This window comes from Ornithodoros turicata, chromosome 3 (genome assembly GCF_037126465.1).
Source record: "Ornithodoros turicata isolate Travis chromosome 3, ASM3712646v1, whole genome shotgun sequence".
Classification (NCBI taxonomy): Eukaryota; Metazoa; Arthropoda; class Arachnida; order Ixodida; family Argasidae; genus Ornithodoros; species Ornithodoros turicata.
This window is the reverse complement of record NC_088203.1, coordinates 94,670,939-94,696,759: the sequence shown is the minus strand read 5'-3', so window position 1 is coordinate 94,696,759 and position 25,821 is coordinate 94,670,939. Positions and strand designations below refer to the sequence as shown.

Below are 25,821 nucleotides of genomic sequence, written 5' to 3'. Positions count from 1 at the left end.
TAGACAAGATAAGCAGGGCAGCAGATCTTTGTGCTTTCTCTATTTTTTCGGATAGCGTCCATGTGTAGTGACCCAGATTGCAGATGCATACACTAAACGAGGTTGAACTAAGGTTTTATATGCTGTTAATTTAATATCTTTCGTTGTGCCATGGCGAAATTTCCTTCTTAGCATCCACAGACTACGAGTGGCTTTCGCGCACATATGGCTATCCCGTTTCAGACCGTTCCCTCTAAATGTGTCACCAGCAATGAGAATGGTGCTCAGAAGAAACACAGACTATCGGCTGCTCCCAACCTGGGGTAACTTTCTTCAACATGTGTCCGACTGGTTCGTAAATTACAAACGTCTGCAAGTAACCAGCGGTCTCCCTGAAAAAAAAAAGAAAAGAAAAGAAAAAGAAATAATAACAATAAATATGAAAAAAAGCAGAGTACCATGATTGCCAGCTCTGTATGCTCGAGTCAAAAGTTACAGAAAAAGAGGTGCGGATGACACAGTGCATGCAGTTTTGAACTCCCTTCCAACATACGTCTTTCGAACAAACGGCGTCGATCAACCGGCTTTCGATCAAACGGTTTTCGACCAAGCGGCGTTCGATCAAACGCCTTCGATCAAACGTCATTAGACCAAACGGCGTTCGACCAAATGGGCGGACACTACGGCGTTCAAACCCCCATTGACTCACGATAGATAAAAATGAACTTCCATAAAAATTCGTTCTGACTACATACAAGTAGGACCAAGCTGTTACATAAACTTCAAACTGACACATTAAGCGGTCTTGGTAGTCGCCATTCATTCCACCTTTCTCACCCTATGACCTTGTTCCAAATGCGGGAGAGGAAGACCCGGCCTTTGTGGTCGCTCGCCTTTCGGTGCATATGAGCATTCGGATGTTCTGGACGTTTGGTGCTTATGAGCAGCTTCTCCCCTCTTGCTCATTTCCACCAAACGCTCAAAACCACCAACTTTTTTTCGGTGCATATGAGCGTTTGGAGGTTTTGAGCGTTTGGAGGTTATGAGCATTTGGTGCTTATGAGCTACTACCAGGAGTGATGGTCGGAGATTACGGAAACAAGAGAAAAGACAAGGGCCTTCGTTTAAGACGATTCAGCACGTCAACAACACATCCAAAGATGGGACTGCAATAATAGTTTGAGTCACACGTGGTCGTGTGGGTCACGCAGGTCCACGCATTGCGCCACACGGAGTGCCGAAATGTGCTCTCCCGCTCTGAAGAAAAGGAACGAGTTACCAATTTTTGTAACTGATTCCGTTACTATTACCATTTTTTTAAAAGTAACTAAATCGTTACTTCGTTACCAAAAAAAGTAACCGTTACCAAGTAACGAGTTACTTGTAACGAGTTAGGCACAACTCTGGCTACAGCCTCCCGAAGGAAAAATGGGAACGTCCCATCCGACGCAACTTGAGCGCACAGGTCCGGTTGCTGCTCACTTGCATAGCAAACGAAAACTGCAGTTGTTCCGCCGTCGTCGTGACGAAGGCGGAGCTTCCGCCGCAACGTTGACCATACCCCTAGATACCTGCCTAATAGTTTAATTTGTAATAAATCACCCCTTTCTTTGCTTCCCCTACCTTCGTTGTTTGCCTTTCATTTCGTCATAACTCTATTTACTTCGTGGCCTTCCGAACTTTTATCTCTCTCTCTATATATATATACTGAAAATAATGGTTTTATTTACAGGTACATTATTACTACATTTACATTATAAGTTTATTTACACGTGGGAAGTTAAGGGATACGCCAACGTTGGGACGGAGGGTCCGCCTGCGTCAGGACTGAAGAACGACAAATGACACTGGGAGTTTTATACAATGCTAAGATGACGTCAGAATCGGGGGACCCGCCACCTGGCGGCCGTCAGCAGGTCAAGTACAAGGAAGTGGTTGAGTTATGTCCGGTGGGGAGGTCATCGTTCGGGAGGTGAGATGGAATCCAAGGGCTCTGAACATTCGACCTGTAAAGAAAAAGGAACAATAAGCAGTACACTATCTAAGTAGATAAGATTCTTCACGTGATGTGTCGTACAATTGGCAATTTTTTTTTCTTTTGATCTTTCTCCATATTTATACGGTTCAAAATATTCCTTTGGTGAAGTTTCCTTTGGTGGTGCTCTGTGCCAACCTATTTCTTCTGTGTATTTATTACGGAGCCGTCTGTATCTTCAAGACATACCTTATTATCTTATTACACAAACTTATTATGAACACAATCAACGAAGGCAAATAGGCTGACTCGCTTTCCGTGTAAATCTACTCCCAATTATTATATGTGCTGGCTCAATCCATTGGGCTAACGAATACTGATATATTAGTGGAAGCAACAACGTAGTCTTGGCCAGATAAGCAAGTGGCGATATAAAAAAAAAAGTTTTTATTCTATTGCATCGTCATGGCAAAAAGAAGAGAAATGTAGATATTTAGTCTCCATCAATATGGAGTAAATAAGTGAATTGCGCTATTTATGGATGGCGTGTACTCCATTACACTTGTATAGCTGCGTTGTAATGAAAAGAATGAGCGTCTGACTAACCGCCAAAAGACTGGCAAAGGAGAATATTAAAGGCTATCTATAGTGCCGTGAGCAAGGACTGAAGGGGACTCAGAATGACAGAGTACCGTACAGCGTACGCACGGCGTAAAAATATATAATTCTCCCCGGCCGCGCGGGAAGACCTCGATATTCCCGGTTGCGAAATCCCCGATGTCGAAATTCACGTTCTCGAAACAAGGAAAATCAAGGAGAATGGTTCATTGCTTCGTAAGATGATATGCCGTGTTTAAAAACACGACATTACTATTTAACCACTCCAATTCACGGGGTTTCGATATCTGTCCAAATCGTTTCAGCGAACGAAAACCACATTTTAGCGGCCGTTAGGCCTGGCATGGCGGACACGACGGAACAGCAAGTTGGTTAGCTTATTATTGGTGATGCTGATGGTGATGTGATAAAGAAAAAAAATGGGGATGTGGGTTTCGGCGAAGTCGAACTGGCTACCCCATTACCCCTTACGCTTATTAGGTTAGTCCAAGTTCAATGTTTGCATTGCTATGTCCAGGTTAGTCTAAGTTCGCTGTTGGCAGTTTCCCGCGCGCGACTGTGATGTGATGTGATAGAACAAGAAAGAAATTGGGATATCAGTCACGACAAAGTCAGACTGGCTACCCCAGACCATTTAACCGCAGTTCCTACGTTTCCTTGAAGAAACACATCTAACTGACGATGAAAGATGAAAGTCACTGAAAAGGTTAGCCAGCTGTATCTGTCCCTTCTATGTTGTTCCAGCCTCAGAACATCAGTTTATCTCTTGTCTAACTGACATTTCGTCGCACATTCTGGTCCCTCGTTTGTGACAAGTGTTCCTAGTAGTTCGGGATGTTTGTCTCCCCCCCCTCCCCCCAAACTACTCGGTTTTATCCTTCTTTTTTCTTCAACTCACTGCGCGCGTCTGTGCTTTTTATAGTCAGATAACATTTACTTACAATATGTTATTTTGCAACGGGGATTTCGATCATTTTATTTCGAGGCGCACCCGACCGCGCCACACTGCGAACACTGAGGAGACAACGATTTCTCTAGTGTTTTTCTCGTCACGAACATCACTTTTTATCAAGGCAAAGGTCGTTTTTCGATTTGCGACGTGCCTTCGGAACAACAAAATACACGAACCCCACATCATCGAACATCAACCCGAAGAACACATCTCCGACCGACAACCAGAAAGTCTTCCAACTCCTGGAATGGCTCGGCCGCAAGAGAACCGCGAGATCGCCGCATGTACTCCATCGTTGATACCACTGCAGTTCCGAAGAAGACGATGAATGCCCTCTAATGACAGTAATGACAGCACGTATTAGCGACAGCCATTTAGAGGCACCGGATCCGAACCCACAAAAATCTTCCTCCTCCATTATTAGTGTTGAAAGATATCGCGTGACCAAATGGAACGAGACATCTTTTTTGGGGTTCCTCGCTGCTTTTAATAAGGGGCTGCTTCGATGGCCGACCCTTCCCGAGCAACGAGAGACGAATGGTAGATGACAAATTTGCGCTCCACAAAACACCATCTCTGTCTCTCTCTCTCTCTCTTTCACTGCCTGCAGTGTCGGCGGTTGTGCTGCAGAGTGCGGTGAATGATTGCGTCGTTGCGTTTGTCTGTAAGTTTGTTGCACACACTGGATATAAACAGGTTGTACGACTGTTCGCTCTGAGCGTGAAGAGGCTCGCATGGCGTTGTGCTCGTTGAGTCGAGTCACACGGTTATATGAAGCGTTTAGTTGTTCTCGACTGGGTAACTTTGATAGAACTAGTGGTGTTGAAGTGGTACAGAATGAACACTGAACTGGGCACACTTCCGTCATTTCTCTCCCCTTTCTTCTTGCAGTGTAACTGTTTCGTTGCGAAAATCGATCACTGGAACGATCAACGTGCCTTGAAGACTGCACTTGCCTTCGTGCTGCTGGCAACCATTTCTTGTACATATAACAAATTCCGCTTCACCCTGGGTACTACACGGAACACTAGACACACAACTACACGAGTGATGAATCGTACTAGAAGGAGGAATTATATGCACAGTTCAGCATGTGTACGGTGTACCACTTGTACCATATGTACCATGGTATATCACATGAGACATCGATCCAGAGAAGCTTATCTATTACATAGCAACAAGAAATGCGTGTAGTGAGTGTCAGTGAAGAGATTTGCCACTTCATTTGTAGCCCATTGTCGCCGGGCACACTGGTTAGTGGTGATGGGATGATAGCTGTGCCCGCAGAGTCAGTACACAAAAAGGCAGAAGCGTACTGCACATCGAAGTCAGCATTACCGTATTACTTGAAGCCGGATTATCTTTCATACTGGCTCCATGAATACTTGACATGCTCGTCAATTAAGCGAGACTTCGGAATTCCACTTGCACCCCTTCTCGTCACGCCGCTCCTCTTAACAGCACACGTGAAGAAGCGACGGACCCGGAACCTTAATCACGTCTCGCGGCGCCGAAGAACGCAAAAAATGCTTCAAAGTAGCGTCCTCCAGAATCTCGAAAACGTGTCCCTGAACGCAGGCTTTCCCACGTTCCACCACTTCAAAGCCCGGTTTGTTTCTTCAGTCAAAGAATGGCGGAAAAGAAGAATGGCAGAAATAAAAGGTAACGAGGCTCGCGTAATGTGGGAATGTCTCACACCCCGGGGGCACTTGCAGGAAAAAGGTATGTGTGACAAACGACAAAAGATAAGTGAAGCAAAATAGAGGCAAGGCGTCGTTAAGATGTCATTCAGTCCCTGAAAGGAAATGACGCTGAAGATATTCTATTTTTGCGGGCCGGTCGTCGTCGTTATCTGTCTTCGGAGTGTGAATGCGACGCCTGAGTTTCAAGACTGCACTTTGACAGGGGCTGTAGTGTCGTTATAATGTGCTCTCGAAATAATGAATTATATTTTCAGTAGATCTTCTTACGTGCAGGGTGAATTCACCAATCATTGCACACTTCAGTAGCGTGGTAAAAATATTAGATGGAATCTAACCCACTTTAAACCTTGCAGAGTGATAGCCATTTGTGTGAACTGTCACCTGCCAATCACCACCACCTGATGGTGGACGTATTTTCCACACTTCCCGTATATATATATATATATATATATATATATATATATATATATATATATATATATGGCGTGCCCGTACCGATTATGACGTCATATAGCAAACCTATTTAAGAAATGTGTAATCAGCTACGCATCTTTTGTCCTGACGAAGACAGTGCCACTGTCGAAACGTCGACCCCTTGCCCATTTTACTTTTTAACGTCTCCCCATGTAGTAAACTAGTGTTTTTAACTTCCCTAAAATCTGTTTCCGCGTCTTTTTTTGAACTTCTATATATATATATATATATATATCCCTCTTTTCTCTGTTTCTCTACTGCATAACGTGTATTGCGCCTATAACATGCAACTTCCTTTTATCATAATTCATCCTCTCATATTAATCGTTGTGAAGTAGGGTAGGGTCCCGTGGCTACCATGGGATGACATCCCATGTCATCATCACTTCTCCTTCATTTCTTATTGTTGTTGTTGTTCCTTTTTTTTATTGTGCATCATCTTCTGAGACAACCATTCACAGCAACGAACACGATTCACAGCAATTCCGTTTCATCGACCAAGAACAAATAACCCTGTCACAGCCCAACGCGCATTGGATATCAAAAATTCCCTTCTGCACTATAAAAAAATATTTCACTTTCACAGATTCCTTCGTCGGCGTAGCATTCGCCACAGCCAGTGAACCGACGCGTCTTACAAACAAGGTTGGCCAGCCAAGTTTTAGAAGCAAACGCCTGGAAGGGAGAGAGGAGGACGCTCTGGAGTATCGAAGGTCCGGCTATAAGCCAACTTAAGCCCAGGATTTCCCTTTTGTGTCGCGTCGCACCGGTTCTGATGATAGTTCCGTTCCTTTTCAGAGCCCGTTCGCATCCTGCTATTGATTTCTCCGTGGCACAGAGCAGCCAAGCCCTATAGAGCTCGGTAAGTGATGGAAAAGTGCGGGGAAAATATTTTCCCCGTTCCCCCCATCCAGCCAGACGCGCGTCTTAGGTTTGTTCCTGCCTTTTGAACTATTTCTCCGAGCGTATCGAACCGAGATTCGCTTTTAATATAGATATAAATATTAGAGAGTTAGAGAAAGGAAAGGTCTTTTTCGAGGGCGGCGGTGGTTTTCATCGTCCCATTTTGCTTGACTGGACAGTTTGAATGCCGCTCAAGTTCTGTCCGCGGCGCGATATATAGAAAAGGGTCTCTAGAGTTTGAGTCGCATGTGTAGAAAGTACGCAGGACTATTGAGGTAGAAGTAAAAATGAAAGGGAGAATGGGGGAGGGCAGGGGGGAAAGGGAAGAATGTGCGTATTCGGTTTCAACCAGGTGGAAGAAGAGTGTGGTGCCAGCTTTTCGGGCAGTGGTGCCCAGGCGTGCGAAGCGCAGCATTTCGAAAGCAAGAAATCTACCCTCGCGAAGTAATGTCACGACTTTGTCTCTTCCTTTCTCTTTTCGATTTTGTTGTGCACTAGAACGAAAATTGGAAACCCGTTGTAACAAAAGCCGTTGACCTTACTGAAATGTTTGCGTGCCATTGGTCAGTCGCAAGAAACGCATTGCATTGGATGTTTGGACACGGAACGCTAGTGTGTGTTGCAAAAAAAGTTGCAGAACACTCTAAAATTACAACTCAACTCTTTCTGTTTTGGGTTCCGTTTTTTGATACTTTTGTTTCACACAACAAGCTTCCTCGAAAACAACTAAATGGTTTTGTTTAACTTTTTTTTACATCTTCGATTTTTTAAAGACACATTCTAGGCAGCGTATTTACTAAGTCAGACCAAACCCTTTTCCCTTGATGCAGTAATGAGGTTATTCGGCCAAAGCAAAGCCTCATCATCTGCCTGATGTAAAACGTTGCAATTCGCGTAACAAGAGCATTTGTAGGCTAGTATCGGGTTAAATAACCTGTGTGTCATATACTTGTCGCTTCTAGAACGCATCCGCATATTCCAACTGCTTGTAAACGGTTTGGTTTCACTTCACCGCAAGACCACTACTTTGTTTTGGGTACTTCGTCACCATGCGTGCGGTTTGTGGAATGAATGAAAAAAGTGATGTGGGATGAATTCGTTAAATAATGGACCGATGTTTGTTAGGAAATATGGCTGTGAAGCCCACTTTGTTGACACGCCACGCGTATCTTTAAAAAAGTGCTCTTCAACCAGTATCAGGATGCAAACAACGAGAATTAGTCGATGTAGGCTACAAACATGGACGACGCAAACACGTAAGCTTCCAACACCCAGAACAATCAACCATCAGGACGTCAGCCACTACAAGGGAGGACCAGCTCCCGTGGCATAGTGGTTAGGATGATCGCTTTCCACGCCGAGACTGGGAGGTGACACGGGTTCGAATCCTGTCACCGGCTGTGCTGTCTGAGGTTTTCCCTGGGTTTTCCGAAGACTTTCCAGACGAATGTCGGCACAGTTCCTCCTGAAGCCGGCCCAGGACGCATACTAACCCCCTGTCCCCCACTCCTTCCTGCTGTCCTCTCTCAATCTGTTCTCGTCTACGCCGCTCATAGCCCCAGTTGCTTCGCGGCGCTAAAATAAAAAAAAACTTCAAGGGAGGCTGTTTAAATTTGGTGCACGGAAATGCAAAATGTCACTTGAAAAGAATAATCCTATTGGCTTGTCGTGTTTCGGGATCGTTATCGTGCAGACTAAAGTAAACACTGCGGCAAGAAAGCCGACAAGCGCGTTAAGACAGTAAACGACAGATAGACCTGCAGTTATCGTGAACACCTTCCCATGTACTAAAACACATTTTTTTATCGTACAAGATATCGTGCACTGATCTGTCTCTGCGTCACATTCGGGACATGGCGATTTCTTTTCTTTTTTTATCTATCGGTCACGTTCTTTCACCCTTTTATGATGTAACCTATATATTCCTACGTTTCAATTTTTTTTCTATTTCTATTTCTATTCTATTCTATTCCTCTATTCGTTCTGCGTATTATTCTGCGTTCTACGTGATACAACCAAACCCATGCTTCCCCCATTGCTATTGACCACCTCAGCAAAACACCCCACTCGCAACACAGTCGAAAATAGTCGTACATTTATAACGATAAACATTCATATTTATTTCTGCGCCCGTCCCCGCACATTTCGAAAAGAAGCGAGCTTATAAGCGACAAAATATATCAAACCCTGATGGGCGCCAATACATCCCAACCTCATAACCGAGAAGCGATCCTCAGGTGGGGCACAATCGAAATCGACGGAATAATGAGGAAAAGCGTGGCAGCGATCACTCAATTCCGAAAAACCCACGTATTCTTTCGCGCGGCTCCGTCACTGCTATGCCGTCTCGTCGTAATAGAGATATCGGCGTATGTATTTCTAGCGCCCGGGGCTCCGCACACATAAAGCGTTGTAGCCGTAGTGCGCGTAGTTTCGGCCTGATGTGTCCCCCGGGAGGTTGGCCCATCGAACGAGGCCCAAATAATGGAAGTCCAAAGGAGAATGTGCCCGTCCATAGGCTTTTGCTCTTTGTGCGTGTCTTTTCTTTATCATCATGATTATTTTTGAAAGAGGAAGAAGTCGTACTAAGACCAGAGTAGAGGAATGTGGCGAAGGGTCGGCGATAACAATTGTAGACTGCGCGCGGAGGAGTGTGAGGAGGTAGCCACCCTCCCCCCCCCCAAAAAAAAAGAGAGAGAGAGAGAAGAAAAGGTAGAAAAGGGGGAGAAAATCGAATGGAAAGCTTGTCGACGGTTTCTGTTGGTATTGTCCGTGGTATTGTGGAAAGATGTAGGGGATCCCTGTGAAGGAGTGAACCCGGAAATGAGGCTCAGATTAGAATGTGAATTTTGAACCGAGCTTAATTTTGTGGAGAAGAGGTTTAAACGCGAATGATTTGTTACGTCCATCCAACTGGCGATTACAACGCGAATGTGGTCGCATGATATGAGACCATCTGTGATAGGGTGCCACTAGTTCCATAGTTCTGTAGTGTATTACCTAACGTGGATGTGTTCAGATCGAGTATACATGTAAAAGTACTCGAGTGTAACGTTAATATAACATTCGTTTACATTGTTTCATCGTTCTTTATTTCGGAAACCGCAATGAATGCGACATGCCGCCGAAAAATGCTTAAAGCCCTCGGGTCACAGATTATTTCATAACTGAATTTCATTTTGCCTTACATTGGCTTAGTACATTTTGCTGGTCAGGTCCTTAACATAAACCGAAACAAAACTCAAATTGTTTGAGTAAGCGAATGAAATCTGCTTCCGTGACACCGCGCTTGATGTCGCCCCTGTACCCTTAGCTTCCAATTGGTAATTTTTTTCCCAGACAAATTAAATGGGAGACTGATCATTGTAGTTCGGACAATTGATCTCGCTAATCAATTAATTCGTGCCTCTCTCTCTCTCTCTCTTTCGGCTGGATGCCAGCACTGGAAATAAATAAAATATACATCTATACCGTTATTATACTTACTTGCGGCGTTACCCAAGTTCGCACAAGTTCACCAACTTGAGCGACACAAACTATATTTCCTCGGCTCTGCGTAAACAACTCATCTTAAGGGGCAACAGCAAAAAGCTGAGGTTCCCTTGAGCCAATCAGGAAACGATGCCCCCGCCAGTACGCACCAAGGGATCTTCGTTCGACTTCACGGGAGCTCGCGCAGGCCAGGGTAGTGGTCAGTAGCCAGTTAATTCCGCTTTCCGCGCTGCGGGTGGCAGACCGGTCAACCGGAAGTTCATCTTCAGCCCCTTTCCGCTTCCTGCAAAAGGGGGAAAGCTGTTTCCTATCACGTGGTCAGATGAAGCATGGGAGGCGCGGAGTGACTCATGGCTTAGGATGAGGGGCAACGGATCTTACTGAGAGCATCAAAATACACAGGCTGTACAAGGAAGCTTTCGGGTTGGGTTCTTTCTGCGATACCTGTAACCCGATCTTGGAGTTAATGGCGTTTTCCAGAGGGAGCAGTTGTGGAAGAAAGGCCAGGTTTCAAGTTGCCACTTAAATATAATATTAAGTTCTACACCGCAGATGTCCTTCCTCACTGGGCTTACTGCGTAAAATGAAAATTGCAGGTTTTCATTCATTGCATTCTTGGGTGACGTATAGTACATATTATATTAATTTATATGGTTGATAACTTCAAAACTGACCCTGTGTCATTCGACGGAAGCGGTAATCATTGGGTGCGATTACATCGTATGATTACAATCATGATGTAGAAAACAGGACGAAGTTAAACTGCTTGTTCAACAGTGAATCACCGCATGCCATAGTCACGATTTATTTGTTGTTGTTGTTGTTGTTGTCCTTTTCTCGTTGCATAGTTCATCACTGTGGGGTCCCTCAGGATAATTATTGTCTCGAAGCCCCTAATACCACAAACTAACATATTATTCATATTTAATTACTCCAATGTTGCCCAAACCTTGAGAAGAGGACATACAACCGAGCTTATGGACATTCTATGACTCGCCGAATGTGTGCGTGTGTGTGCCCCCAGCGGTTCAGACATTTTACACTCACTTGGTCGAAACTTTTGGACTACATGGTGAACTCCATGATGATGATGATGATGATGATGATGATGCTTGAAACTCCATGATTTTAACTCTATCATCTGTTTGTAATTTCTGTGTAACTCTCTCTGTAACTGTGTAACTCTCTCATCTGTTTGTAATTTCTGCGTATGGAGTAGCCAGTTCGACTTGGTCGTAACTCACATCCCCATTTTTGTTCCTTTATCACATCACCATCACCTCCAGAAGAGGACCGTATTGGAGGATTGAGGAGGATCGTCGTATTTGATGAGTTTTGATATTTCATATGTGTGTACATCGGTATATATTAAATGCTAGTGTGGCTACATGCTCTACGAGCCGCTGTGTACGACTTAGGATAATTTCGACCACCAGGGGTTCTTTAACGAGCGCCAGAAATATCCGACGGACGGTGCTCGAAGCAGCGTTCACCTCCCCCACATTACTACCGTCCTCGGCTAGGACTGAATCCGCGCTATATTCTGAACGAGTGGCTTGCTTTAATAAAATACTGAAATAAAGTTAAAAGTTGAATTAAAGAATTGCTTTAATATACGAGGGGTGTTCAAGTCAAACCGGGACTTTTCATTTTTCGCGAAAGTAAAATGAACTTACAGGCGAGAAATTAGTTTTATTTTTCAACGTAATCTCCAGCTGGGCACTAATGCATTTGTCCCAGCGTTTCACGAGGGCTTGGGTGCCAGCAGCGTAGAAATCCTTACCGGCGCGTAGCAGCCATGATCGGACAGCATAAGCAGCCATAAGGGGGATGTGGCAGCAACCCCCAGCCAAGTTCCTGTAAGGTGCGTGTCGTGAGAAGCGCGGTATGCGGGCTGGCATTGTCCTGTAGGAGGAGGACTCCTTTGGTGATGAGGCCCGGCCGCTTTTGCTTCAGCGCCTTATGCATATCCCTGAGAACCTGACAGTAATATGCACTATTGATGGTGGTACCACTGGGCAGAAAATCAACATGAACAACGCCAGCCTTGTCCCAGAAAACCGTGGCCATGACCTTACCCGCAGACGGAGTGCTTCGGAACTTCTTGGGAGCTGGCGAGCCCGGATGCTTCCACTGTTCTGATGCGCGTTTAGACTCAGGAGTGAAATGGTGCACCCACGTTTCATCGCACGTGATCATCCGATCAAGGAACGGCTGTCCCTCAGTGTCGAAACGGTACCTTAGCTCTTGGAAGAGTTCCAGTCTTCCCTGCCGGTCAAACACGGAGAACTGCCTCGGGACCCAACGGGCACTAACTTTCCGAAACAGGAGGTGTTCATGAATGATAGTGTTCAACGTTCCCACAAAAAGGTCCGTCTTTCGAGCCAGTTCGAGACATGTTATCCGGCAGTCCTTGAGGATCAGGTGCTCCACAAGTTGGATGTTCTCAGGAACTCCGACACTGGGCTCTGAGCCGCCCCGGCCGGGATCGTCATGCACTGATGTACGGCCGTCTCGGAACCGTTTGCACCACACAAACGCTTTGCTGCGGTTAAGTGTATCGTGGCCATACTGAGCCTGAAGTCTTCTGTGAATTTCAGATGTCTTTACGCCTTCATTCACGAGAAACTTCATGACAATTCGCTGTTCGATGTGCGCGCTCACCTCGTTGTCGGCCATCTTCTCCAGCACGTGTCTTCTGTTTTGCACAAACTTTGGACCACCACGTGGTGAACGCGGAGGCCTGTCGCGTGTGAAAATGACGAAAAAGAAGTAACGCGAGCCATTTGTACACTCAGGAGACAGAAAGTCCCGGTTTGACTTAAACACCCCTCGTATATGTTTTAGCTGTTAATGTATTTATGGCAGAAATTTGCGTTGCCTGCCTTTTAAGAGCATCGTATTAATATTCAGACATTGCTAAGCTTCTACAGGATAACTTCCAGAGCTCTCCACATCAAGGGGGGGGGGGGGTTAATGGCGGGATCGGCTCGCCGTTGTTGGCCACACAGAAGCGGGCGCCGTCACGACTATAGCCAAACAAAAAAAAAAAAAAGAAAGAGAGAAGGACGGACGGATGGAGGATAGAGGATGAAGGGTGGAGATGCGTAGATGGTACATAAGGGAAAAGAAAATTAGCAAGAGCTCTTTGGCTGCACGTGTAGCATATGTTTGTAAGTCAAACGTCGCCATGCCAGTACTGGACAGCTGTTTCGGCCTTGTTGGGCCATTATCGGCAGTACGAGTTCGTCGGGGAGAGCAAAGTATCAAGAAAGTGCTCGGTAACTGGCCAATCGGTTATCGACAAAGATGGGTTACGCTCTACGGCTTTCCTCCTCCTCAGGTTTCTCGTGGAACACAAAATCTAGCACCCTGGTTGCGAAACCCGCTACCCTAACTGTCTTGCTGTGAAAGAACTGATGTTCTGAGGCTGGAACCACATAGAAGGGACAAATACATACAAAGCCTCAATTTGCCTAAGAAATTAACGATGGAAGATGAAAATCACTGAAAAGGTAACTTTCATCGTTAATTGCTTAGGCAAATTGAGGCTTTGTATGTACAGGGTGTCCCAGAAAACGTGTCATTGAATTATAATAAAAAAACTACGCCACCTAGAATCATGCGGTCAAGAGCATTTGTTCTTATTAGGTTTTTGCCACCTCCTAATGTGAATATCATGTACTCCAAGTTTAATTATGTAAATATTTGCGAACTGAACTCGAAACTTTGCCAAGTAAATGTCACTTTTTTACCCCACCAATATGAAGAGCGTGCCCAATTCACTCAAATTCATAATACGTCACAGTGATATTCACGAGCTATCCCATCGAAAAAAATAGCCGAATATCATGCTTTTCGGAGCATCGGACCATAGCGCGCGATGACTTTTTGAGCGCAATTGCTCTCAGTGCGACGAAAGGAGGTTCCGAAGCCAGCCCACAGAGTGATAGTAGAAAAAGTAACAGTTCCTAAAATTGGGAGAGGGGAAGCATTATCCCAGCGAAAGTCGGACGTGATAAGCCGTGCCTGTTTTATCTCTTTCTGCGATGTCGGGGAGGGCTGCGTTTCCAACCTCCTTTCGTCGGACTGACAAAGATTGCGCTGAAAAATTCATCGCGCGCTATTCTATGCGACCTCCGTAGACCATGATGTTTGGCTATTTTTTCCGATGGGATAGCTCCTGAATATCCCTGTCAATTATCATTAATTTGATTAAATTAAACACGCTCTTCACCAGTGATGGCCAGTAGTTAACTCCATGTAGTTAAACTACTAGTTAAACTACCTGATTGTAGTTAAAAAGTAGTAATCAACTACTTGCAGAAATGTAGTGGCAACTACTAGTTAAACTACTATTTTAAGTAGTTCACTACAGTAGTTAGGTTACTGAAGGCACCAACTACTTCCGATTTTGCCGCAAGCTTTACGGCACGACTGTGCTTCCGACTTTTATCTTGAACTACTTGTATGATGAGAACGGAGGTGCAGAGCAATTGTGTCGTGCATGTGTACTAAATCTTCCCTTTTAATGCTTGTCTAGTGAAGCCTGTGAAATAATTCTGCAACTTAGTTTATTGCGTAGGCACAGAAAGAATCCCACCGCAAGCTTTGTATTTAACGATCGTAGCAATGGCTTGAGCCAAAGTTTATCATTGGTTGTGATTCATATTTAGGTGTCCAAGAACACTACGAGGGATTGGTGTTGACGGACAACGTTAAGTAGTTATAGATGTAGTTAAACTACATTGCAGTAGTTAAAGAAGTAGTTTTAACTGCTCCCCTGAAAAGTAGTTGAACTACTAGTTAAACTACTCAGTGGCAAAGTAGTTAGTAGTTATAGTTAAACTACTGTAGAAGTAGTTAGTGGCCATCACTGCTCTTCACATTGGTGGGTAAAAAGTGACCTTTACTTTACAAATTTTTACAAAACCTTTACAAATTTCCGACTTAAGCTCGCAAAAATTTACATAATTAAACTTACGTTACACGACACTCACATGAGGAGGTGGCAAAAACCCAGTAAGAACAAATGCCATTGACCGCATGGCTCTAGGTGCCGTAGTTTTTTTATTATAATTCAATGACACGTTTTCTGGGACACCCTGTATATGTCCCTTCTATGTTGTTCCAGCCTCAGAACATCAGTTCTTTCATGTTCAACAGTTGCCGCCTGCGTCGATCCCGTCGTACGAATGTGTGTATGAGTGAGCAAAAATGTAAGAGTGAAAGGAGGATGAGTGAGGGAGAGAGGCTGGTAGTCCCTTCAGATGACGCACCCTGGAAGTCGCTGAGAAGGTGTGTTAGCTTAGCTCAATTGGTAGAGCCCTGGACCCGCAATCCCGAAGATGTGGGTTCGAGTCCTACAGCTGGCTAACCTTTTCAGTGACTTTCATCTTTCATTGTCTTGCTGTGGCTGGCTCAATGCAGAGTTGGGCAAATCTCTCCATTATTATTTTTTTTTTTTTTTTCAAACCAGAAAGCACACACACACAATATGACGGTAGTGGCCCAGCAAACGGCAAAATAAACAATTTAGAGTGCCCTCTTCATTGGAGAGGTTCGCGAGGTTCGCGGCGTAGAATTTATACCTTGATGAATTTCGGTTCAGTTAATTATTATTATTTTTCGCTAATAATCAACATTTATGTTAATCACATTAACTTAATTAATTTCACCCTACACCAAACAGTAACAGCAGAACCAGAATAATTTTCTTAAGCGTCAGTCATATAAGCCATCCGAAGGACGTGAATTCTACGTGAAGAAAAAACAACAAACAAACAAAACTAGCAGGTGCGCCACTAAACGACGCAGCTCTTTCTTGCCCGACGCGCAAAGGTAATTAATGATTTCTGTTCGAGCAACGGCGCCCGCTCACAATTGCGGGCAACCACAGAACCAAGTGAGGCTTCATTAAAACTCTCGACATTCGGAAGGAACGTTGGGTTGTCTCCATGCGTTTTTATGTTTCGATTTGCTCCTGCCTTCCTTCCCCGGTTTCCTTATTTCTTTCTTCAAATATTCTTTCACTCATAGGAAATTACGCGTCGGGAAGACTGCGACGCAATTAATTTCGTGGGAAATGCGCCACGTAAATGAATATGGACCAACGTACTCGGGGGTTTCTTTGAGAACGTGTAGTTACACGGGGAGAGAAAAAAAAAAGAAGTTGAATTTTTCGTTTTCGCTTCGCAGGTTTTCAGACGTTCTTGTCCATTAAGATTGTATTTATATCATAGTGTGTTTCTTTAGTGTCATCATCACTTCTCCGTCATTTATTGTTGCTGTTGTTCAGTGAAGGTTGGAGCAGTAATTTATGTTGTCGCACGCAAGAAAACACTTTTTGGAACACTAGTATTGATAGAAGAAGAAGAAGAAGAAGAAGAAGCACAACAACAACAACAACAACAAGTAAATCAAGACTATGACATGACGTGCTTACCCGACTTGGTGGCCATTAGGAATAAGGTCGCTTGTGCGGTAAGATGGCTAATTAATAGATATATTCTAATTTACGTTTTAATTAGATGCTTCGAGGGAAATTCAGAATTGGAGGCGGTCATTATCTATTAAGTGTGATTTCACGCCGAATCAGGCAGGGTGGTCCGGTCGACCTCTCCAAATTTAACAGAGCATTAAAAAAATATCCATAAAACAGAGCATAATTTTTTTTATGTGCTGTCTTGAGTCGTCACGAAGAACGTTTGTGAGTAAAATGAACGACGTCACGAGTGGGAATATATGGGATACGCGCTGTCGAATTTACGCATTTTCGGTAGACATCCCACAGAAAAAGTCTGTTGGGTGCGTCGCCCCAAATCACAATCCGATGGACTTGCTATGAGAAGAAAGGGCATTTCGAGGCGAACACAATGATGAAGATTACTTCTGGGTATCACAACCAGGACACGACTAGTGAGGTTCCCAAAACGTACCATATTTTCCAAATGTGGCAACTTTGCGATTTTTTATCGCCTCAAAGGCAAACCTCAGAATCTTCATAACTTAAGAAGGAATGCTACCCACCCCTGACAATATGTGAAAAAAAGTTCAGCTTCATATTTATGAAGATACGTAGCGTCAAACTTCGTAGGAAGCGCAATGGTCAAAATGACTACATCTGAATGATAATTCATTAAAAAATAACCTCCAATTATTTTCAACTACTTTCAGTGCCAATATGCCTCCTAGGGACAAGGCTTTAATATATGTTTGAAAGAAAAAAAAATTGAGAGGTCGACCAGACCACCCTGCCTGATTCGGCGTGAAATCACCCAGGAGTGGAGTTCGTGCCACATTCAGCCATAGCCGATGAAGTAACGATTCCTCGATGCGCGGGATGCGGCCAGGCACAGCATGTGTCATTAGCGGGTCGATGGATTTAAGGAAGGCATTGGTGCGTATAGCTTCTTGCTGAAAGAGTTGCGTGCAGTTGGCAATAAAGCGGCGGATTTTCAGCTGGCACATAGAAGCCGCAAGGGGAAGGACAGTTGGTTGCTCAGTGCCGTGGGTTTGCCGAGCGAGAGCGTCAGCACGATCATTGCCAGAAAGCCCGACATGGCTCGGAATCGATTGGAACACCACGACGTGTCCCAGGGATACACGTTCGGAGTGCAGGGCGATGATAGTGATGTAGGTGTCACTGATGACTGCAGCTGAGTAAGAGGCCAGCGCCTCCAGAGCCACCTTACTGCCGGTGAGGATCGTCCAGCACCTGCGCGCCAACGAGGAGACGTGTCTCAAAACGGCCAGTAGTGCGAATGCCTCGGCCTTGGCAGATGACATAAGAAGGAGTTTGAATCCGTGCTCAAATGGGCTTCAAAATCGGGCTTGTAATGCTAACGCATTAAAATCGAAGTAGAAAACACACCATACACACATTGACATTGCCTCCAGCAGCGGTCAGCACTACTGGCAGCAATTCGCCAAGCACGGCTCTATGTACCATGACACCCTATAGTTCATGAATCATGATCGACGTCACCTTTTGTCGGGGCGCAGCCTTATATAGTGTAAAATCAGTCAAATTAATGTCACTTGAAAACCATACACCGGGAACACCGGTGTCATCACCTTTCGTGTTATACAAGGTCACTGGCGGTCCTATGTGTAAACTTATGGATGTACAGCACACACTCATAAGTAACACGCACGGCCTTTTTTTGTTTTCTTGTGTTTTTTTTTTTCAACTTTTGTCGTGTATAGCACGCGTGTTCTACACCTAAAATTACGGTATTTTGTTGATAAGACAGTTATCTCGCGACGTAAACCCCCAATTATATGTTGATAAGACTAGGTTGGGTGTAAGATTACGCACCAACCAATAAATTGCGGTAAGGAGGAATACGACACTTTTATCACTCACGTCGCAAATTAGGTATCCTTCTAAACTTTGAGGAATAGTGCATCGCAGATTGAAACCACGCACAAGTTATTTGAAACTATGGGAGATGAGAGGGCAGCTGGCTTGTTTACCGTGGAATGGCTCGGCTCTGTGTTCTATTATCTATTTATTATCCATCATTATCTCTGCGTTTCATAATGCACTCTCAGGATCCAGGTAGAAACTGCAAGAAAGAGAGAAGTTGCATTTTGCGGATAATGAAGGATATACGAAGTGTTTTATTTCTAGCGCTGTTATTTTAACGAAGCGTCTCATAGTGTAGCACTAACAGTTGCTATGAAAGCTCGAGACACAATGTTACGAAACATCTTGCGGAGCAGGGTTCGATCTCTCCTCGCTTCTCCGCATCATAAAAAGCGCCCCGCTGCTAACTGAAGCTTCGACGTTCCTCTCGTTACTGAGAAGTGCGTGACCTTGACTTTTAATTTATCCCAGATACTGCTCAAGAACAACCCATCGATGAACCAAGATCCTTAATAGCGATAGCTCCCACGGCAATATCGCGTGAGGAACTGTTATCGCGTAGGGGCAATCTTCGGGCACACGAAACCCCCTCCTCCGCTGAATTACAGCCCGGAATGCCCCGAAAAAAAAAAAAGATGCAAGCACGTTTATTTCTCCAGAGAAAAGCTGTAACGTTTCTCCGTGAGCCAAGGCGGGATGATAAACACGCATTGTTCCTCCGAGCGAGCGACGCGAATCCACAGAATTCTGCTCGGGCTTCACACGACGGCCGTGTTGGGAGGCGTAATTCAAAAACGCCGGAGCCCCGACCCCATTTTTCTCCGGGGCCAAAAGGCTTTCATTGTTTTGCAGAATCGTCTTTTGAAATATTTTCCTCGCGCCTCATTGCCTACGTCTCGCATCCAAGAAGCGTAAGAATGCCAGAAATAATCCTCGGGATAACGCGGTTTGTTGCCGAACGGCGAAGTCACGTCTGGCCCATGTCGCAAATTTGAGAAGCCACGGTTTTGCGGGACTTAATGCAACCTACGGGGACGCTGTGATTCCAGTTGTTCTTCTTTTTCTTTTTTTTATACGTTGTTCCTTGGTTTGGTGACAGAGCCTGTTTGAAGTCTGCGGAGAATGACAAAAACGTGTGGGTGAACGGAGTTGCCTCGTTCTTCTCTCTGCTGTATCGTCGCACTTCCAGGATATCTCGCGGGACGTCTATATGGTTTTCAAACTAGTGAACGACCATATACAGAGAGTTTTTTTTTTTAAATCCATTGCAGATTTCTTTTAAAAAGCTGTGGGGCCACGTTACCACTTGCGTCAAGAGCGCGCGGTAACGCGTATGCGAAGCGGAAAATTCTTGCTGCGGTGCGGGAGGAGCCGCCTACGCGTTCCGCTTTTCTTTTCAGTGCACGGTTTTTAGCGGCATGCTGCGCATCTTCGTCCAATCAAGGGGTCAACGGAGATTGCGTCACGTTCTTCTGTTCTTCCGGCAACCCACGCAGTCTGCAGCACGTCGTCAGCGTCGACATCGTGAGAGCCGCGGAAACCGCAGGCGGTAGCGGCTACTGGGCGCCAAGCACTCTTTCTTGCCGCGTAGCGGCAACCTGCAGGCAGTTTTCGCGCATGTGTACCGCATGTGGGTACGGGCCCTGAGAGCAGCACTGACGTTATTTTTGTGGGCGGGATATGCGACTAGGCTGGCGTCCTGTGGGAAAGAGCGTGTAACTACTCGAGGACTAACTAGCTAAAATTCATGAAATAACTTTTTAATTAGACGTTTTGGCGAAAATGTGATACAGCAGAATTGGAGACAATCATTATTTGAACCCACCCTCTTTCTTAAAAATCCTGGAACGCGCACGTACTCAGATATAATTCGCTAAACTTTGGTATGCAAATGAGGCAAAACCAGAACTACGCACACCTCGAGCGCAGAAATGACGTCACTTTGGCTTATTTGGGCCGGAAAGCGGTGATGGTGAAGGTGAAAGGGCTCGCCGTTGTTGGCCTCACACAGATGGGCAGCGTCACGACTAACACTCTGGCGGGAATGTGCGTCCCGGGCCAACTTCTAGGGAGGCTGTGGCGACATATGTGTGACAGCGTCTGAGGAAAGCCCAGGAAAAAGCCCAGATACCACAGCCGGAACAGGGATTCGAACCCGGGTACCTCCCCGCCTCGACGTGACGTGTCCAGCACGCTAGAGTCACTAAATAAGCTACGTAACTTATTTAGTGACTCTACAGCACGCTAACCACGCTCACGTTGGCATCTGAAAAGCGGCCTACCTGGCCGACAGATCAGTGGTTATTCCAATCAGCCCGATCGCTACAACACATGTGGCCCTTTCCCCACCCCTTTTTTATTTTTATTTTGCGCTCCAGAAATGCATGGTTTCAGTTTCGACTCATTTGCATAATAAAATTTGGCAATTTATATTTCAAGGTACGTGCTTGTTTCAAGGTATTTAAAAAAAAAAGATTATGGATTTATTTAAGGGCTGTTTCGAATTCTGCTATCTCGCATTTCCCCGAAAGCATCTAATTAATGCGTTAGTTAATTTTATGTAATTAGTCGTCCAGTATAATTGCATGCTCTTTCCCACAGGATGTCCACCTGGCCGCATAGCCCACATGTGAGAACCGCATCTCGGTAGCTCTCATATCTTTATTATAAAAATTCTGTAAACGATTTAAAAAAAACGCCCTGTATGTTATATTTGATTTTTAGTTTTTGTTTTGATGGCCAACTTATTACCTCTGACGGAGAAAACTGGGAACTCCCTGTGAAGGAAGAACGAGGCGCCCGCTCGGTTTAATGAACTAAAAACCGAAAGGCAAAATGGCGAATATGGGTCCGTGACCACGAGACCCACATCGACCTCCTTTAATTCGCAACATCATCCCCGGCCGCGGGTGACGAGACGTCTGCTTCCAAACGGCAAAGCCTTTGAACTGGACGGGTTACGGTAGTGCCGCTTGCGAGACGTACTGAGCATGCCAGCACTAACCCATCTCTCCCTTGTGTCAACTTCACTATGTGTCCGAGTTTCCAAAAAAGGGGACGGACATTATCTTCCTGAAGCACCACCACATCCCCCTCCTTGAAACGACTTTGGGCAGGAGACGCGGTCACGTGGGCAGACGTCAAGCTGCAGAAGGTACTCGTATCTCCAGCGCTTCCAGAAGAGTTTCTTCGCCTTCAGCATTTCTCTGAAGTTGTGCCGGAGGTCCTCCGCGGCAGGCTGCGTGATGGCAGCGTGTTCGCCCGGTAGAGAGATGGCTCGTTTGCCTATCAGGAAGTGGCATGTCTGCAGTCGCGGGGAGAGTGGTTGAACAATGCTGAGCCTCCGGACGTCTTTGAATGTCACACAATATGGAAAGGTGATGTCCGTGGCACTTCGCACAAGACAACCCAGCCGCAGATCGGCAAACCCGCGAAAAATGTCCGGATTTGCCGCACCTGAAACATCTTCCCGATAGACAAACGATGGTGCATATCGGCTGCCGGTAAAACTGCCATGCAGGACTGCAGCGGATGATCTGGCGAATGACACAAGGGACAGGGTGATGAACGTGCGTCAGCAGTCCGCTTCGGAGGTGCGGCGTTTGCAGCGGCTAGGGCAGCGGCAGTAGGAAGCCGAACCAGCTCGTTAGGACTCTTGCTGCGACCAGCCGACGCTGGCGAAACTGCCCGAGTGAGCAGCACCTCTTCCCGAGTCTCCACCTGCACCTGAAGATCCTCGGCGGCTGTATCCCTTCTCCGTTGATGAAAAAAGACAGAGGTTTTCGGGCAAGCATCGTGTGATGACGCGGTACAAAATATGCGCATATTTGTCCTTAGTTACCCCCAAAGAATCCAAAGCTGCCATTCGAATGGTCACATCGTCATGAAGACGTCGGGGATGGGGAATGTTTTGGGAATTCGAGATGGGACGAAGAGCAAGCAAATGGTCGATGTGCTTCTCCGTAAGGAGTTCAGGTCTGCCGTACCTGTGTGTGAGCAGAGTGACCGCAGAGTCGTAGTTATCGCCGCTGATCCTGATGCTTTCGATGGATAGCTTCGCGTCATCAGTGAGGTAGGAGACCAGGTACTTAAACTTCTCGACCGGAACCAGTGCTTGGTTGGAGTGGATGGTTGCATCAAAATGCTGCCAGAATTGTTTCCATTCTTGTAATTTTCCCGAAAACTTGGGTATCTGAAGCTTAGGGAGAGCGACGGATTTTTGCCCCGCAGGACGCTGTTGATCCAAAGGTGTAACATTCTGCTGCTGGCGAAGCCTACGACGTGCCCTTGTGATAATCCCCTCGGGACCTCCCTCGTACTGGAGCGCACTGTCAAGTTCCGCTCCCACCTGATCTTCTGGGGTTTCCTGGGCGATGCTGCTATCGAGGTCGTAGAACGATTGCCGTTTTGTAATCATATACTCCAACGCAGCTTGAATCTCTTCGACGGACGAGTCCTGCTGCCCCAGCAGGTCGGAGATCCATGTCATGGTGCGCGGCAAGTGTGCACGTAGTCCACCTCTTGTACGCTTCAAGCGTTCCATGGCGAGTCCCGACGAGATGACCTTCGAAGTGAAAGCGAAGGAACAGGCGGCCTACGTTCCCGGGTTTCGGCACCAGAATTGTGTGAAGGAAGAACGAGGCGCCCACTCCGCTTCCAAGAGGAAAAGGTTTAATGAACTAAAGACCGAAAGGCAAAATGGCGAATATGGGCCCGTGACCACGGGACCCACATCGACCTCCTTTAATCTCTCTTCTGTGGCGCCCACTGTCGTTACTCGGTTCTCATCTCCGTTTTGTGCAATCGTGACGCAGTCTTCAACGTGAAATTGCAGTTGTGGAGGTATGAAACACCCCATCACATCGTCAGCATCTATTGTTTTTGCTGTTGTTCTTGTTGTCTACAATAATGGCGTAACATGCAGCAGTCATTGCGTAGTTATCGTTGCTGCATTCTCTTATGTTCTTACGAGTTCGCGTTACATCCTAGATGCCCCTTACTTTGTAAAGTGTACGTGCAGAATATACGTCCCTAGAACGTCCTTATTGAGGTACATCCCTACGCTTTGTTGATTGTGTGACCTAAAAACAGAACTCCAATCATCATCAGGATCATCACGTCCCAACCTGAAGTTCGTCCCTATGACGTACGTACTTCATGTCTTTATTTTTAAGTTCCGTGTTAGCGCCGCGAAGCAACTGTTGCTATGAGCGGCGTACAGACGTGGACAGATGTAGAGAGGACAGCAGGAAGGAGTGGGGGACAGGGGGCTTAGTATGCGTCCTGGGCGGACTTCAGGGGGAACTGTGCCAACATTCGTCTGGAAAGTCTTCGGAAAACCCAGGGAAAACATCAGACAGCAGAGCCGGTGACAGGATTCGAACCCGTGTCACCTCCCAGTCTCGGCGTGGAAAGCGATTATCCTAACCACTATGCCACGGGAGCTGGTACTTCATGTCTCTGGGACGTACTTCAATGCGGCAACGCATTGGAAATCAAATCCTGGCCTCTACGAAAAACGAGGGTGCCTGCCTTTTAATCGCCTTTCAAGTCTACTGAGAACATTTCGCAATCTCAAGTGCATTTCTTGTGAAAATTTATCCCTTCGAGACTTAATTAGTGCATCAACCTTCCGTTCTCCCCCTATAATATCTTGTACCCTTCAGCTCCAAAAAATCCGATGAATTACATGCATGGAAAGATGTTCAGTTTATAATCTAGAACATGTAAAAGAAAAATTCCGTAATGTTCCCCAGAATAAGAGTAAATGGAAGCCGGGACACACCATTTTACACGAGATGCTGCCTCTACCACTGTTCACTTTCTTTCGCTCAACCGCGTTCTCCTTTTAATCTAATGCGCAAAACGGGAGTTAGGAAAGACGAAAGATGTAAAGGGACAAGGAAAGGGAGTGGTCGAGGCTCCCCTCCCCCTCTCCCACGAACCGTCTATCAAAGACCTCTCTATCGTGATAGCTTCGCAAGCAGGAAGACCAAGATAAGGTAGTGGAACCGACCGACGATGAAGTAACTGGTAAAGCTTCTTATCGTAGTTTTCTTCCTTCATTTTTCTTTTTTGATCAAGCGTTCTTATGCTATGCGTGGCGTTTCTCTTTCCATTGCTCTCTTTCCTGAGTATATATACAGGGTGTTCAAAATTAAGCTGTCACTAGCACTTTATAAATAGGCGATGCGTAAGTGGGCGACGTTTGAGCGAGTGGCGTCGGAAGGTCACGTGGAACGTGATGCCCTCCCAAACTCACCTCTGAAAGCCCAGTGCGAAGCCAGTAAAGTATTAAGTGAAAAAAAATATGGGACTTATAAACATATGTTCAACGTGCAGCCAAAGAGCCTATGCTATTTGTTTCACTTAATACTTTACTGGCTTCGCACTGGGCCTTCAGAGGTGAGTTTCTCACTCTGACGGGAGGGCATCACGTTCCACGTGATCTTCCGACGCCACTCGCTCAAACGTCGCCCACTTACGCATTGCTGATGAAGGCCCAATAAGGCCGAAACAGCTGTCCAATGCTGGTGTGGCGATGTTTGGGACTTATAAACGTATGTTCAACGTGCAGCCAAAGATCCTATGCGATTTGTTTTCACTTAATGCTTTACTGGCCTCGCACTGGGTTTTCAGAGGTGAGTTTCTCACCCTGACGGGAGGACATCATGTCCCACGTGACCTTCCGACGCCACTCCCTCAAACGTCGCCCACCTACGCATTGCTGATGAAGGCCCAATAAGGCCGAAACAGCTGTCCAATGCTGGTGTGGCGACGTTTGGGACTTATAAATATCTCTCTCTCTCTCTCTCTCTCTATATATATATATATACACATATATATATTGTGGGTACCGCGGCCCACAAACCCGTGGTGGTTCCGTATTCGACCCGCCGTAACCCGAAGAACACTGACACAGCAATTGAACAAGAGAAACAAGGAGAGTGATTTATTCACTTACATCGTGAGCACTGCACAACGCCGACCACCTAGCCAGCCCCAGACGAGACTAGCCCGTTCCGTGACTGTGTCGCAGCTTGAATACTAAAGAGAAAAACACGGAGGCGTGTCCCGGAAGTCCACGCACAATCTTATCGCTCTCGATAACATGTGCTCCCCCACAATATATATACATACTGGAAGAAAGGGGTTCGTGCGACCGCGAAATTAAATAGGTACTAACAAAATCAGGCAGACAACGAAGATGTAGGAAGTAGGAAAAGGGGGAGTCATTTATTTACTAGTGGAAAGTCAAGGGGGAAGTCAACGAACCGCCGCAACGTTGACTTCCCCCTTAACTTTCCACTAGTAAATAAATAACTCCCCCTTTTCCTACTTCCTACATCTCCGT

At 45.8% G+C, this 25,821-nt stretch overlaps 1 long non-coding RNA gene across 1 annotated transcript; it reads right to left on the bottom strand.

Moving 5' to 3' along the window:
- Positions 1-1,696: 1,696 nt before the first annotated feature.
- Positions 1,697-25,490, bottom strand: LOC135387487 (uncharacterized). The gene is made up of 3 exons (XR_010421149.1): positions 25,432-25,490; positions 10,246-10,379; positions 1,697-1,985 (listed from the first exon to the last, which is right to left on the bottom strand). It is a non-coding gene; the product is annotated as an uncharacterized LOC135387487 (long non-coding RNA).
- Between the last annotated feature and the right edge of the window lie 331 nt (positions 25,491-25,821).